Source organism: Anopheles stephensi, chromosome 2 (genome assembly GCF_013141755.1).
Source record: "Anopheles stephensi strain Indian chromosome 2, UCI_ANSTEP_V1.0, whole genome shotgun sequence".
NCBI classification, from domain to species: Eukaryota; Metazoa; Arthropoda; class Insecta; order Diptera; family Culicidae; genus Anopheles; species Anopheles stephensi.
This window is the reverse complement of record NC_050202.1, coordinates 1,307,239-1,321,224: the sequence shown is the minus strand read 5'-3', so window position 1 is coordinate 1,321,224 and position 13,986 is coordinate 1,307,239. Positions and strand designations below refer to the sequence as shown.

The 13,986-nt window shown below is 46.1% G+C and overlaps 1 protein-coding gene across 2 annotated transcripts in view; it reads left to right on the top strand.

Annotated features, from left to right (window-relative positions):
- Positions 1-13,986, top strand: part of LOC118505355 — a 179,849-nt gene that overhangs the window by 56,758 nt on the left and 109,105 nt on the right. For both annotated transcript variants that reach the window (XM_036041029.1, XM_036041028.1), the window contains exon 2: positions 13,348-13,642. The gene's annotated coding sequence lies outside the window, so the exon portion shown is untranslated. The remainder of the gene's footprint in view (positions 1-13,347; positions 13,643-13,986) is intronic.

Here is a 13,986-nt window from a genome sequence, read left to right as displayed (position 1 = left end):
CAGACCGCCTCTTCGTACGAGGAAGAAGAAGATGAAACTAAAGCGGTTGAATATGCACCAGTAATTATTGAGGATAGCCCACATATTCTTGTTGCAGGTTTTGCTCGTTGTCATTCAACCAGTTAGTGTCGACTCAGACAAATCTATGATCTTTTAGAAGGTAGAACCTAGGCATGCACAACGCCCCTCTTTCTAGCTGGTTGCCTGCTAGAGTTGCCTTTCTAGACTCCAAGAGCTTCACACTAACGCCATCTGTTGCATAGCATCGAAATTTGTTGTACGAAATTAGTAAGGAAAATATTTACTTTCATCCATTTCATCGCCATGGATCGACAATCGTCTATTAAAATTCGGTTCTGGCTGCAGAATATGAATTCCTCGTTAAAAGAAGGGCAAACATTTCACCCTGCTCTCCTATTCGAAGCGTAATGGAGTTCAAATCAACTAGAATTACATACTACTGCTACCAATGCACCAATCTGACCAATCGGGGACCATTCGGACCAATCTCCCAATCGAAAGGATCCTTGAGCCACAATTAACGCGCCAAAAACATAATTTGCTCATTTCTAAGGTTCTCGATAGCCGGTCAGCTGCACCAAAATCGCAAACAACCTGACCCACTCTAGCCTGAAGTTGGTTGGATTTCAAGCACAAAGGCAATTATTATTAGCATATCGAAGAATCGCAATCGTGAAAAGCGTAACCCTCCTCAGCATGTGTCTGCCCGTCCCTAAACTCACACAAAGCACAACCTTGCAGCACATTTTCCAGAGAAGTTCATTTGCGTAATTGGTCCATATTTTCGTTGTGGTTTTTCCAGTGGTAGATTAAAAAAAAAAACGTTCCGAAAAGCGTACAAAAATGTTTAAATCAACCCTCACCTAACTGCCGGCACACTTATTCCGGTCGGTCTCGTGGCCAAGTTCTTCGTACACAAAGACACACACACAGTGGAAATTGGAAATTTGTTTGCACTCAAACTTTGCATATGAATAAAATTCGACTCTCCACTTACTCACCATTCAAATCTGTTCAACGTCCATGCATATGGGCACCCGGCATGGAGCAGGCGTCATGGAAACCTTTGCAATCCAACCGGGAAAAGTTGATTATGGGCAACCGCTTTTCCCCACTGGAGATGGAAGTGGAGATAGAGATCTTTTTTTTCTGTCGGTTTTTAGAAAATTCCCATCAACCGACACAGTACGGAATCCAAATGGTGCATGACGGCATACGGTTCCTGAAGGATGTACTCGATTCCACCTGAATTTACGGATTCGGGATTAGAACAGATTGACAGTTATGCTGCTGATGCTTCTGACCACCCGGAAAGGGTCTTTCCGAGTAGTGCTTTAGTAATTGCGATGTAAACAAACTGAGGGAAAACGGCACACATACATACACACACCCGTTTCCAGGAATGCCCCAAAGGTCTCTCGAGAGCAATTCCAACCGAAAACTAACTTCCGCAAAATGTTGTCCAGCTGTGTTTGCTCCCATGGCTGGAGGTATGCTTTTCCACCGAAAATCTGAAACTGCTTCATGCAGCGCTATTAATCATTGCGTAAAATTTTCCCATCCACTTGTGCAGCTACAGTGCGTGGAGAATCAAACCGACCAGCTAGGCCACCTGCTGCGTTAAGTGTCACTTGGCTGGCGTTCGGTTGTCTCGGGCTACTGTGCTGTGCACTCCACATTGTTCGCACTGTAATCGAAATAATTATGCCGAACGCGCTCGTCAAAACCTAATTCCTCAACGTCACATTAGCAACAACACACCACAAGGCCCCGTTTGTACAACTTAATCTGATTCAATTAATTACGCCAAAAAATGGAGCTGCCTGCTGCTGCCCCTTTGTGGCCAAAATAATTACAAATTGTCACGAAACGTTCCCATCGTGCACGCTCTGTACGCTCTGTACTGATGCGTGATTGAATTGAAATGTTCATTTACGTCCCAAAAACACAACCAAAAAGAAAACGCTCCTGGGTGGACAGGTCCTGACCATGGAGCTGATTGCTGACGTGGACCATGGTGCATTATCACGGACAATCATATTTTCGAGTATTTACTTTACGCGTGCTGCTTCGCCACTGGATGAGGCGAATAAAATTGCAATTGGAAGTAAAATTGCTAGTGCACTTGCACCAGCGCCACGTGTACTGCCAAGCTGGGTGGGAGGGAGGGGGGGGAGAGGAAAGGAGGTTGGGAAAAGCTGGAAACGCGTGTGTGTCCTCTTATCGTATTTGTGTTCAAATGAACAGCTCTGTCAGCGAATAAAACGTATCGACGGGGAAAAAATCGTTGAAATGCGTCGGAATGCAAACAAAATTGAATCGTTCTCGTCGCGCAGCCACCAGTTGTCTGTCTCGGCTCTGTTGACAAGATTGATTGTACCTGTGTGCCCTGATAGAGGGCAGGTTGCAGCCCACGTACCGTCGTACAGGCGCATCCCGCATCACGAACGATACCGACCGATCCTTCATGCACAATCACACCAGCTGGTAAAAGCAAATGGAAATGTCAAACATTACAAATTGAATTATTTTTCCAATATTTACCATACGCGATTGCGCTGGTAAATGCAGCAGCCATCGCTACAACGGCGCATCACCGACGGGTCTGCCGGTGGTTCGTGCGTGACGCGTGCGGGATGTGTTTGGCCGGTTGAAATAAATTGGCCAAACCTCAGCGGCTGCAGCAAACATTGTGCGATGGCCGTAGTGCGTTCCAATTACGTTCGAACAGCTGGATGATTGACTTAATTGGAAACTAGAGCGAAATAGAGCCATCGATCGGTTGGAGTGTGGGAGATTACTATGAAGCTTTGTTTTGATGCATACAGGATAGCAATTGTATCGGGGCTAAATGGATTACTACATGATTTAATCAGATTTATTTTTTAATTTAAAAATTTGCTTGCCTAGCGAGCACGTTTTACATCATGGCAAAAAACTTGGTCGGAACGGTGAAGTTCGATAAGCTCCCAAACGCATGCTGCTCTTCGATTCCCCAGATCAAAATTTGCATCAAACAGCTCCATCTTAAAACATCTACAAAACCGAGTGGTGCAAAGTTAGTTCGTTTCCTATTGGCCACACGAACCTTCACAGGATCGCCGTATACGAACTCTCCCCAGAGAAACAATGCGTGTGTGTGTGTGTGTGGTAGAAGTTTCTCAACAATAGGAATAACACCTCTTCAGCAATCGGAACCGCAACAATTTCCCATGTGCAGCGTGGCAACACTCCTGGTTGGTGGAAAACCTTGGCAAAATCGGCTTTCCCAACACCATCCCAAGCTAAGCTGGACAAGAAATGGCAAGCTTTCAAATTTACTGTAACTAGAACTGACTTATGAGCACTGGTTTTGCAGCAACTCTTGTGCTGTCTGAGCTGCCGGTCGATGCTGATGAAAGGTGCTGTTCTGAGCGATGGCGGATCCATCCTCCTTCTCGTGAGCGGCAAAGTAAGTTTGGCTAAAATAAGGCGATTAAATTACAACAACCTTCTCCCGGCAGCTCAGCCGTTGCCAAGGTAGCGCAGCCTTCACCAATCATATTCGCCATGCCGCATGTCTGGCTCGTGTTTTGCGTAAATAATGATCCCTCACATGATGTGCCACACACACACACACACACACTTGCTCACGAAGGAAGGAATCATTTCTTTCCGAAGGAAATCTTTCAACAAGAAAAAGAGAAAAAACTGGGAAAACAACAACTACGCTAATAGGATTAGGTCTCCAGGAGGATGGTGCTGTTTGCCTAAACAGCATCGCAGCCCAATGAACGGTGAATGAAATTTGCTTCCATTTTTGTTGTTCCCGATGATATTTAAGGGCATTGAGCATTCCAAACCGCCCACGGGGAAAAAAAGGATTCGATAATCTTCCTCGCTACGGGGAAACTCGCAGGAAAACCGTTTCAAAACAGGAAGAAGTTGTCCTACTTTCTATCCCAATCCTGTGGGTACGTTAATGATGATGTAAATACAAGCTCCACAAAGAATTCTTCCTTTGTGGCCCCTCCAAACCTATTGAAGATTTCCATTGCTATCCTAAGGCACCCGCAGTCCTTTGGTCCAAAGAAGGTTAAAGTCAAGCGAAGAAAAAATACTGCTTCACAAGCAGAAATTGAATGGATCCTTCTCGTCCAGCCGACTATTCACACAACCAGGCAAAAGAAAGTCTCTCCTCCTGATGAGTCATCGCCACTAAGTGAGTGAAAAACTTCACCGGGCACCCATCGATAAAGGCACCAAAACATTGACCACTCGACACATTTCCTACTGACGAGGGAACGATGACTTCAAACACCGGCCAGGAAGTGGATGTGGTCCTCCTTGCCTCGGTACGTGAATATGCTTTTCCGCATCGCTACACGGCGTTTTTGTGATATATATTTTTTAAGTTTCTTTTTTTTCCAGAGTACCAACTCTCCCCACGCTTTTTGATTTCTCTGGACGAACAGAAAGGACTCCAACCCCTAAAGATTTTCTTCGAGGGAGACGTCGGTTAAAGGTTTCCTGTGTTTTATGACACGCTGCTTTTAGTTTTCTCTTTTGGTTTTTCCCCGAGTCTTATCAAAAACCCGTCCATCAATCGTTTCGACGTGTTTTGCCCACTGTCGACAAATATTTCCCTTCTAAGGCGCCCCTCCATCCAGGAGTGGAAGTCAGAAAAAAAAATGGAACAAAGTCCACTAGTCCACCCACGAAGGATAGTATGTACCGCTGCGCTTTTGTTTTAATGCACTTTCGCACTCACTTACCCTCGGTGTTTGAGGTTTATGGCGCTCCCTCCAAAAGGATGTGGCGACCCTTGGATAATAGGGAGGAGAATCGATGGGTAGCTTTGATTTAAACCATTATCATTCCGGATCGTATCAAAGTTTAATGTGGCTGGAACGTTCTTAGAGGATACCCTGGTCGGGTGTGGCTTTGCGGCCGATTCTTGGACGAAGACCGCTCCAAACGTCAGCACCCTTCTGAAGGAAAGGAACACCAGGAGCGTAGAGTGTAGTACGGTTTAATGCATTTGTGACACGAACCAGAACTTCAGCTTCAGGTCCTCAGGTCCTGGTCGTCCCCTCTTTTACCGGTGGTTTTCAGTGAATTAACCTCTCGAAACACACTGCTCTCACACTGCTGCTGACCCGATGACAGGAGCCACTGGTCCTTGCTCAATGGTGAACAACCACCGATAAGGATCGCTCCTTCCAGCGTATACCAAACAGTGTGCCACCCCATACGCTCCTTAGCGCGAAAGTACGGGCGAAAGTAAGTGCCCTGAGCTGCACCCTATTAAATGCACCGTCACCAGTTTCACAGTGTTCGGGTGGCTGAAAATTACTTGCCTCTGCACGAAAACCCATCTCTCGACCTTTCATCAAACGTTGGGGGAAGAGGGAGACCCGATCTTCGTTAAGATCCCCTTCGGAATAATGCAAACCTTCGCCCTCGGTGATAAAACTTTCAACTTTTTAACTCGACTCGATTTTTTACCTAATTTATTACGCCCGTTCGCTGTAAGGTCACCCTTTTTTCCCAACGGTTGGGCAAAATTTTGGCTAGCAAGAACGCTTCTTTCTTTTTTGGGTTTGAACAGCTCGTTCAGCTCGCGATTGGCGATGATTTTGATTAGGAATGGAAAGAGAAGCGCCAGCAAAGAACAGAACTGCAACTGCTAAACGATGCGAAAGTGCTAAGCGTGACGAAGTGAAATTTACGGCACTTTCATGGAGAATTTAGCGTGAAATGAAGAAAACAGGGCACGGAGTGCTCTGGAAGGATATTCTAGAAGGAACTCGCCGTAAGGTGATGAAGCTAATCAGTTATTTTTAACTGAGCTTTCTTTTAACTTTCGAATGGGGTTGATCTTTGAGTCATTGAGCTGAGATTGGTGGTAGGGTCTGGAAAATAGCAAATAAGTGCTTCGTGCTTTAGGTAGCTGCAGGTTTAATTGAAACCTCAGACATAAAGTTTCCCTTTGCAATGCCTAGGATTATGCATTCAATATATGAAAAGGAAACTCTTGTTGCACACCTGGTGAAAGCTGATATCAATAGCTTCTTTCGGTGTATGTAGGTCAAGTTTTGTGCCACACGAGATGGAAAGTCACTTCTAATACCGTAATTATCCCCAATTTCAATGCGACACCCAGTTCGACGCTCGTCTGCTCTGCTGATCCTCCAAAATCACCCGAAATTGTGTGCGCACTTAGAAAGCCCATGGACGAACTTGTGCTTGTACACACATTAAAGTAAAAAAATCAACTTTACCGAAACGGTTGAACAACAACAAAAAATTAGCTCACCAACATGATTGATTACCACGCGATCGTTGTGCACATACACACGGGCGGAATCTCTAGTACGTCTCAATCAAGCGGTCGTCTTTTGGCGGTCGCTTTTGACTTGCACCGACTGGCAAAGTGAATCTTTTTTCCCCGCCGATATCGGACATCGATAGAGCGCAAGAGAGAGAGAAACAGGATGAAGTCAAACACATCCATTACATGGTTTCGTTCTAAATTTGGTGTAAAGCTTTGCAGCACACTTTTTCCACTCGAACACACTGTGTGCGCTGTAATCGATTTTTGATGATGCTCGCGCTGATTTTGCTGGGATGAGGTGCACATATGAGGTACACATCAGGAAAATGGTCATATTTTAAGAGTTTTCCTTCGCGTGAGTTTATGCTCTCTCCAGCGTGTGACGTCAACGGGTCTACGAGAACAGCTTGAAGCATTGAAGTCTATGTGTGGACTCATCCTCCCAGAACAAACCGCGGCTATGGTCAGATGGTTTCCCATCAGCAAGAATAAAAACCCGAAACCTTCGCTCCCAACAGACGGCGACCTACGGGAGTTCTGGGAGAAGGTAGAATTTTTTCCCCAACAAAAAACAACCAGCCAGCGGCCCATCTGTTGCGCTTCGCGTCGCGGGAGTCTAATTGAAGCGGTTGGCTTTTGGGAAAACTGGCCGCTTGCCTACCACTTTCGGAGCCTTTGGGTTGTAAGGTGTTAATCAAATTCACGGGTGCCCTCGCACCGGATGGGGCCATGCTAGATCTTCCGCTGTTATGTTTGAAACTCCGAAAAGGCGAGAAAAGCCCGGCTGGGAAATGGTGCGCATGAAGATGCCAGTGTCCTGGGGGAAGCTTCTTAATTAATGTCAGCAGGAAGTCGGTTCAATGTTTAACACCTTCAAGTCCATCGCGAGCAATCGCCCTCCGGGGGTCAAACGGTGTAGTTTTTTTTCTCTCTCTCTCTCCCTCTCCGTGTCATTTAGCTCCAGTTCCCGGATGGTGAATGTCTAATTTAATCCTTTGCGACGAACGCATTGGATTCCTGTAAATCGCGCCGCTCATCATTTCCAATCCATCAAACTCACGGGCTTCCAGGTAGGCACGCAAAAGAGCATACCTCCCAAGGATCTTGGAAGAATCAGGACCTACATCATCAGGATTCACAGCGGCATACTATCCTGGCCCGGTGCCGGAATGCTGCCAGCAACGTTTGAGAGGGAAACAATGTACGTTCAAAATTCCCGACGATTCGTTTCGGAAGACTTGCTCTCTTTTTGAACCCGATCCTGACATCTCTCGGGCTTTCCTTCGGTTCTTTTTTTTTTGTTGTTCTGTTGTTACGAACGACCACGCAGCGGGCCGTGGAGAATCGGAAGAACCCTGGACGACTCATAAGCGATTTTCGCTTCTGTCCCGTCCTTTTTGCTTTCCTCCCGTACAATAGTCGGACCAACGTCACAGTTGAGGATGTAAAGTCAAATTTTCGTGTGTGTGTCCGGGACGCGCGTGTTTGGTGATAACCGTTCGACACACGGTCCCACCAGTCTGCCACCCGGGTTGTTGGGAAAACGATTTGTAAAACCCGGCTACCAGCTCAATCCGGAACTAATGTCCGTGATATGTGTGTGACATTCCCGGAACCTTCCCACTTTTTTTTGGCTCAGGTCCCTCTAGAGTCGCGATTGCAGCTGGTCGCAATGCTGCTGGTGGAATGCTTCTCTTAAATCAACACAAAACACTGTGTGTCACCCTCCGCCCGGGGTCGGATAAGGAAAAGCGATATCATTTTCATTTCATTATCCTGTGAATCAGTGAATGGACCGTGAAAATTGGGGAAAAACGTTTGTTATAGGAATTTTTCAATTTTCGGTACACCGATTCTAGGCCGACCGGTTGGTCGGCTATTCTGCCATCCATCCGTCGCGAATTCCAGGAGCTACAAATCGCTGTGACGGTCGGTGAACGGTGTCGGCGGTTTGGCACGATCCGAATATGTGTCCAGGACGGAATTCCTAACCTATTAATTAATGGTTGGTTCGCCTGCAGATGCTTCCTCTACGGTTAATGGTTTCACGGTACATTGATCGGCGATGGTGTGTGATGCTGCTAATGGTCAGCAGAGGGGATAACTTATGACGGTGGGCACCTGGCTGCGGGTCGGTTTGAATTATAGATCCCGTGCTTATTGTCAATTGCAAGATGCAAATATTTATTTTCCATCCTGCAAATGACAATCTTCTTCGGAGAAGCCCATCCACCAGCAGAAGGCGGGTGATTCACAACAAACGTATTCCCTCCAATTAGAAACACGAACAATGCATTAAGCCTTAATTGAGCTTTTAAAATGTGACACATCGAAATTGAAGTTTGAGGTTCGATTCTTTTGTGCCGTACCTCGCTTGCTCGTGTTATTTTACCAAACTCCAAAAAAAAAAAGTTCCATTATCCATAAATCCCTTCCATTCGAGCGCTTAAATTAACAAAACTGTATAAACAAACCGTCGCTTTGCTGGGTTGTAATTGCAAAACATAAAAGTGCACATTCACACTGGTCGAAGGATTTGAAGGATCGCACACACAGGTACTGGGAACGCGAAACAAAAGGACTATTCGACGTGCCACACACACACTGCACTTCAGCAGCTCCGGTCAGCTGACACAACATTAGTGCTAGGGTTTATGCACCTCTTTGCCATTCGCTTTTCTCATCCCTGGCTTACGCTCTTACGCTCCTTCGGTTTATTTTTGGCCCAAGGAAAATAAAAACCACAATGTAAAGTGATTGGTTTTCGGTTAGTTTTTCTTGCTGCTACAATCCACTGCGCCGGAATTCCCAAACCCCGTAGCCGCGGGCCGGGCCAGATGTGTCTCGGAAAACCACAATTCGAAGCAAATCCTAATGACAATGTTTTTGAGTTTTCTTTTTTTTGCGCTGAGAAAGTGCGCAACCGAAGGATTTTTCGCGTGCTCTGTTTTGCTTTACGCTCTCTCTCTCTCTCTCTCTCTCTCTCTCTCTCTCTCTCTCTCTCTCTCTCTCTCTCTCTCTCGGCGTTATCCTTCAGTTCGGGCAAGGATTATCTATTCTGTGTTTTCTTTCCCAACAGTTTATTTCAAGCTAAATAATCATCATTCAGGGTAATTCCGACGCGAAATGACAAATCTCGGAAATGCAGTACATTTCCGCTGGGAAGATGGCTGCGAATGGTTGGCCCTTAATGAGACTTCGATTACTGGAGTTGGAGTAGACCATGCTCTGGAATGTTGATTGGACGCATTTACTGCAAATACGCTTGCCAAACCACTTCGCCTAATTGACCAAACGTCAAGCGACAGGGATGACATTGCGGTAGGTAAAATGCATCACTCGATGACGTATTCTTACCCCGGTTCCTTGATGCGTCATCTGTTGCATTATGTAGATGGCTACCGGCGAACTTGAAAACCCCAATCCAGCGAAGAGAAAGGTATTACTCACACAGAAGGGCATTTTAATTGAAGGACTCCACAAGAACACGCGATCGTCATCAGCCAGCCAGCGGTCTGCGGTGATCGTGGAGTGCCTAAAACAAATATTTGACGGACGACGCACGGGAGTCCGACTTTCTTTCCAAGCCGAAAAGCATTATCAACTTTCGATTTTGCGCTCCCATCCATAAACACGCTGTTCGATGTTTGAAAACGCTTTCTTCCCACAAATCGAAACCCTTCGGGCAATCGATCGACCTTTGTTGTATCGAATCGATCCGACAAAAGGTTCCGCGGTCAATTAGAGCGTTGGCGCTAATTGAGTCGTCGAAAGGTGGACGATCGTGGGCAGCATTTGAATGGGTGGTTGACAGAGTGGGGAGGGCAAAACAGGGGGTAGACGATACCGAACCCAGGGCAACAGGAAGTAACAAGTGGGGATGTTTTATGCCTTCTAAATTCGTCACCTCGCCAACTATTGTCTTTTCTTTTATGAATGAATCCACAACACCAAGCTAGGGTTGGAAAAGTAAACAAATAATTAAACTCTTACGCCCTGCCAGCATCCTCCGATGGGTTCTCGTCTTCGAAGGGCCTGGTGGCGAAGACACACGCACGAGGAATCTCCTGCAGCAGATGAAGAGCTATTACATTGTGCTTATGCATGTGTGTGTGTGTGGAAGAGAGTGTCAGCATAACATTCCATCCAAGGAAAGCTGAATTAAAAAGGTAAACATAATACGCACACATACACACATTTACATTGAACGAAGACGAGCAAAGCGGAGGAGGCAACAAGAGATGTTTTCTCATTGAAATAAATATGAGAGTAAATATTTTGTCTCTCGTGAAACCGGCATGTTGAATGTGTTTGCTACATAAAAACATGGCGATCGAAATTCGAGCAGTTACGATCGTGCAGTTTGGAATGAACTGAGTGACGCGAATGCATTTTGGAGTGGGGGAATCGTGAGACGAGAACTCAACTCATGGGTGAGAAATGAGATGAGTGTGAGATGAACACTGATCAGATGAATGATCAGAATCATCCGAATGAATGTTCATTCACGATATGATCGCCAGTCGTTTCGAGCTGTCGCTCTACATAAACTTAACGAAACTCGAATTCGTTCCAAGCAGGAGATGGTGAGATGGAGAGCGAGAGAGAGAGAGAGAGAGGATCACAAAAAATCGGAGAGACATTCTGCAGGTAGACAGGCTCTGAACCACTGCGAAGGCTTGGTGGATGTTTCTTGATCAGGTTCACCGTTTCACCATTCACAACGTTTCGGAGCAAATAGCGAGAAATTTATCAAGAACTTTAATTCCCTTTTTCACGGACTGAATCTTTCGTTTAGGAACGATGTTTGCCCTTCGGCTAAATGTTTCCTTGATGCCAATGTTTGATCCAATTATCCGCCGGCCGCATCCAATGAGTAACACACAAAAATGTACCAAAAACCGATTCGTCTTTCAACTGAGCGATCGGAAGAGAGTATCATAAAACTACAGCGACAGAACTCCGCAAAAAAACTGTACCTCCTATGCACTTCGAACAGCGCCAAGACACGGGCACCCGGTAAAAGATCGGCACAAGATCGAAGAATGCCGCCTCGCTGTGGGATGGCATCGGAATCATAAAGCGGATAGCCCAAAAACCAACGAAACAAAGACTCGCGTCCCGTGTCCCAGAGTGCGAGGGACGAGTGGGGTGTATTATTAAATTGACTGAATTTCTGATATATTTATGATTGCAAATGTGCAGCTTACGATCGATTTACTGATTTATTGCTTTCGTTATGCACTTTGATTGGCCACGAAGGGATGTGGCTGGCTTTATGCCTGTGTGTGTGTACACATTTTCGGCATTCGGCGGACACATTTTTGGCCAACCCTAGAAGTGGTGGATTGCCTCATCGACTCTACTCGACTTTTATGGCATTTTATTGCATGATCGACCAGGGTCGCATCTTGGACCGCATGTCTGCGAAAGTGAAATCGCTCCCGTAAAAGAAGAACAACAAATACCATCGAAACATTACCTCATCATATTCCGGATGCCCCTAACTGGGGCTTTGCTTCCTGAGCTGCGTTCTTCTGCTGCTTTATTTTTATTGCGGAATTTTGTGTCCAAAAACGTCCAGCGGAGAATTGACCGTTCGGTGAATGATTATTTGATTAATGAGAAATCCTAATGATGATTAATGGGCAGGACGCAGGATCGGCGGTGTACGCTGGAGGGAACGACGACACACGATCGAGCCGAGAAGCGATCATGAAGGCCCCATGTGCCAAACCCGTCACAAGATAAAAGCCACCAGCAATGCAACGAAACCACCAATCGTTCTGGTGTGCTTCAAAAACCTCGCGAGAAAAAAGTTTTTCGTTCCGTAACTGTGAACATATATTCTGCATTTCGTGCGAAATAACGCGGGAGGGAATTTTTGGGGAAGGTCTCCATCCACCGGTCATGCTAATGATAAATGGGGCTTTGGCAAGAAATCTTCTCGCGATCGCTCCGAACAAAGATCATTTTATGCCACTCTCAATCTCTGCGTGCGTGTGATTCTGAAGATGCGTTTTAATTGGTCAATTGTTGAACTGGAATGGTTCAAATGTAACCGTTGCTTTAAAGCTGCATGATTAATGAGCCTTTCATCATCCTTGCCAAAGGATACGTTTTCGTCAGTGAATAAATCGTTGAACGGGCGACGATTTCTCAGCGGTAAAACTGAAAATTTTATCATTTAAAGATAAGCCAGTTTGATGAGCCTACTTCATGAATTGCAAACGATTATTAAATGTGTTTTATTGTTCCCAGAAATCACTGCGATCGCTCTTTATTAACGTTCCATGTTTAAGTGTTCAAGATCACATCAAGATCATCTCGCATAACGCTACGCTCAAGGAATTGTTTGCCCAGGGAACCGAACCGAAAGAACTGAATAAGCAGATGAAAAAAACATGCAGATCTAAGATCTTTGAATAGGGACAACATTGTGGACAACTCAATTTGCGGAGTTCTTTCGGATGTCCAAATATCTCGGCGTTTTCCACCATTTTTGTGGAATTCTCACCAAACTCTACCCATTAGATAGGCATCTGAGATTCAGAGGTACCTCTGCGTGCCAGAAGTAGGACATAAACCCATGCAATGCATCATAGAGTGTAAGGTCCTATCGTTCTGAGATCGCATTCTGGGCTTCATTTGAATACAATTGTGTACCTTTCGGCAACACCTGGTCGATTTCAACACCTTCGCTCATGCATAGGGCGCATGTAGACCACATAGGAATCTAACCTCTAATTTGGCAGCCGATAGTCTCGCAGTTCACGCAGCTTAGCCTTGCACACAAGCCACCGTATCCTCTGCAGTCATTAGCATTCTCCTGAGTTGAGGTTGGACAGCTCTCGTTCGGCGGGTGGAAAGATTGGCATGAGTGTTAAATGAGTTCTTGGAGAGTTGCAGAAGTCCAAAGTGTGAGAAGAAGGGAATCTTAGAAATTGATACGACCCAAAATGACGCACTTACCGTGACGCGTTTTATTTTTCCTCTTTTTCTCTTTCCAGATCCCCGGTTGCCCCGGAGCAGCGAGCCAGATATGGTACCGAAAGGCATTCATCATCTAGCATTCATCAGCGCCAACGCCTAGATCTCGTCCGAAGACGGACAGCTCAAGCACCAGCAAGTTCGGCCCCGAAATCGGGCAGCGTGCTCCGATCTTTTATTCCTCCTTCAACCCTGCCAGTCCAGCAGCAGCAGCAGCAGCGGGTGGATAAAGAGGCGAAACGAAACGGTCTTTCAACAACATCTCCACAAGCGCACACTCCTCGCGCCCGGTGATGGTGCTCCCGTGGCCGCCAGGTGAGTGAGTCGACATATTTTTCGGGTTGCTTCCGTTCCGTTGGCCGGCTGTTTAGTGAACGTGTGGCGGCGGTGCAAGAAGCGATGGTTGGTAGCATGTGAATGTTTATTATTTCGCCTCAACTCCCTAGTACGCTCTACCAACAACAACCAGCACTCCCAAGACGGTGGAAAGGTGTCGAAAAACGGCGACGCTCACACACAGTCCGCTCTGCCCCAAACTGACTCTTTCTCCCGGGGTTTTGGCAACATTTCAGTTTTTCTGCTACCGCTTCGATGGGGTTCCGTTTCAATGTGAGAAGCTGTTTCATTTTTAAAGAATCAATGCCAATCTATCTCCGGTG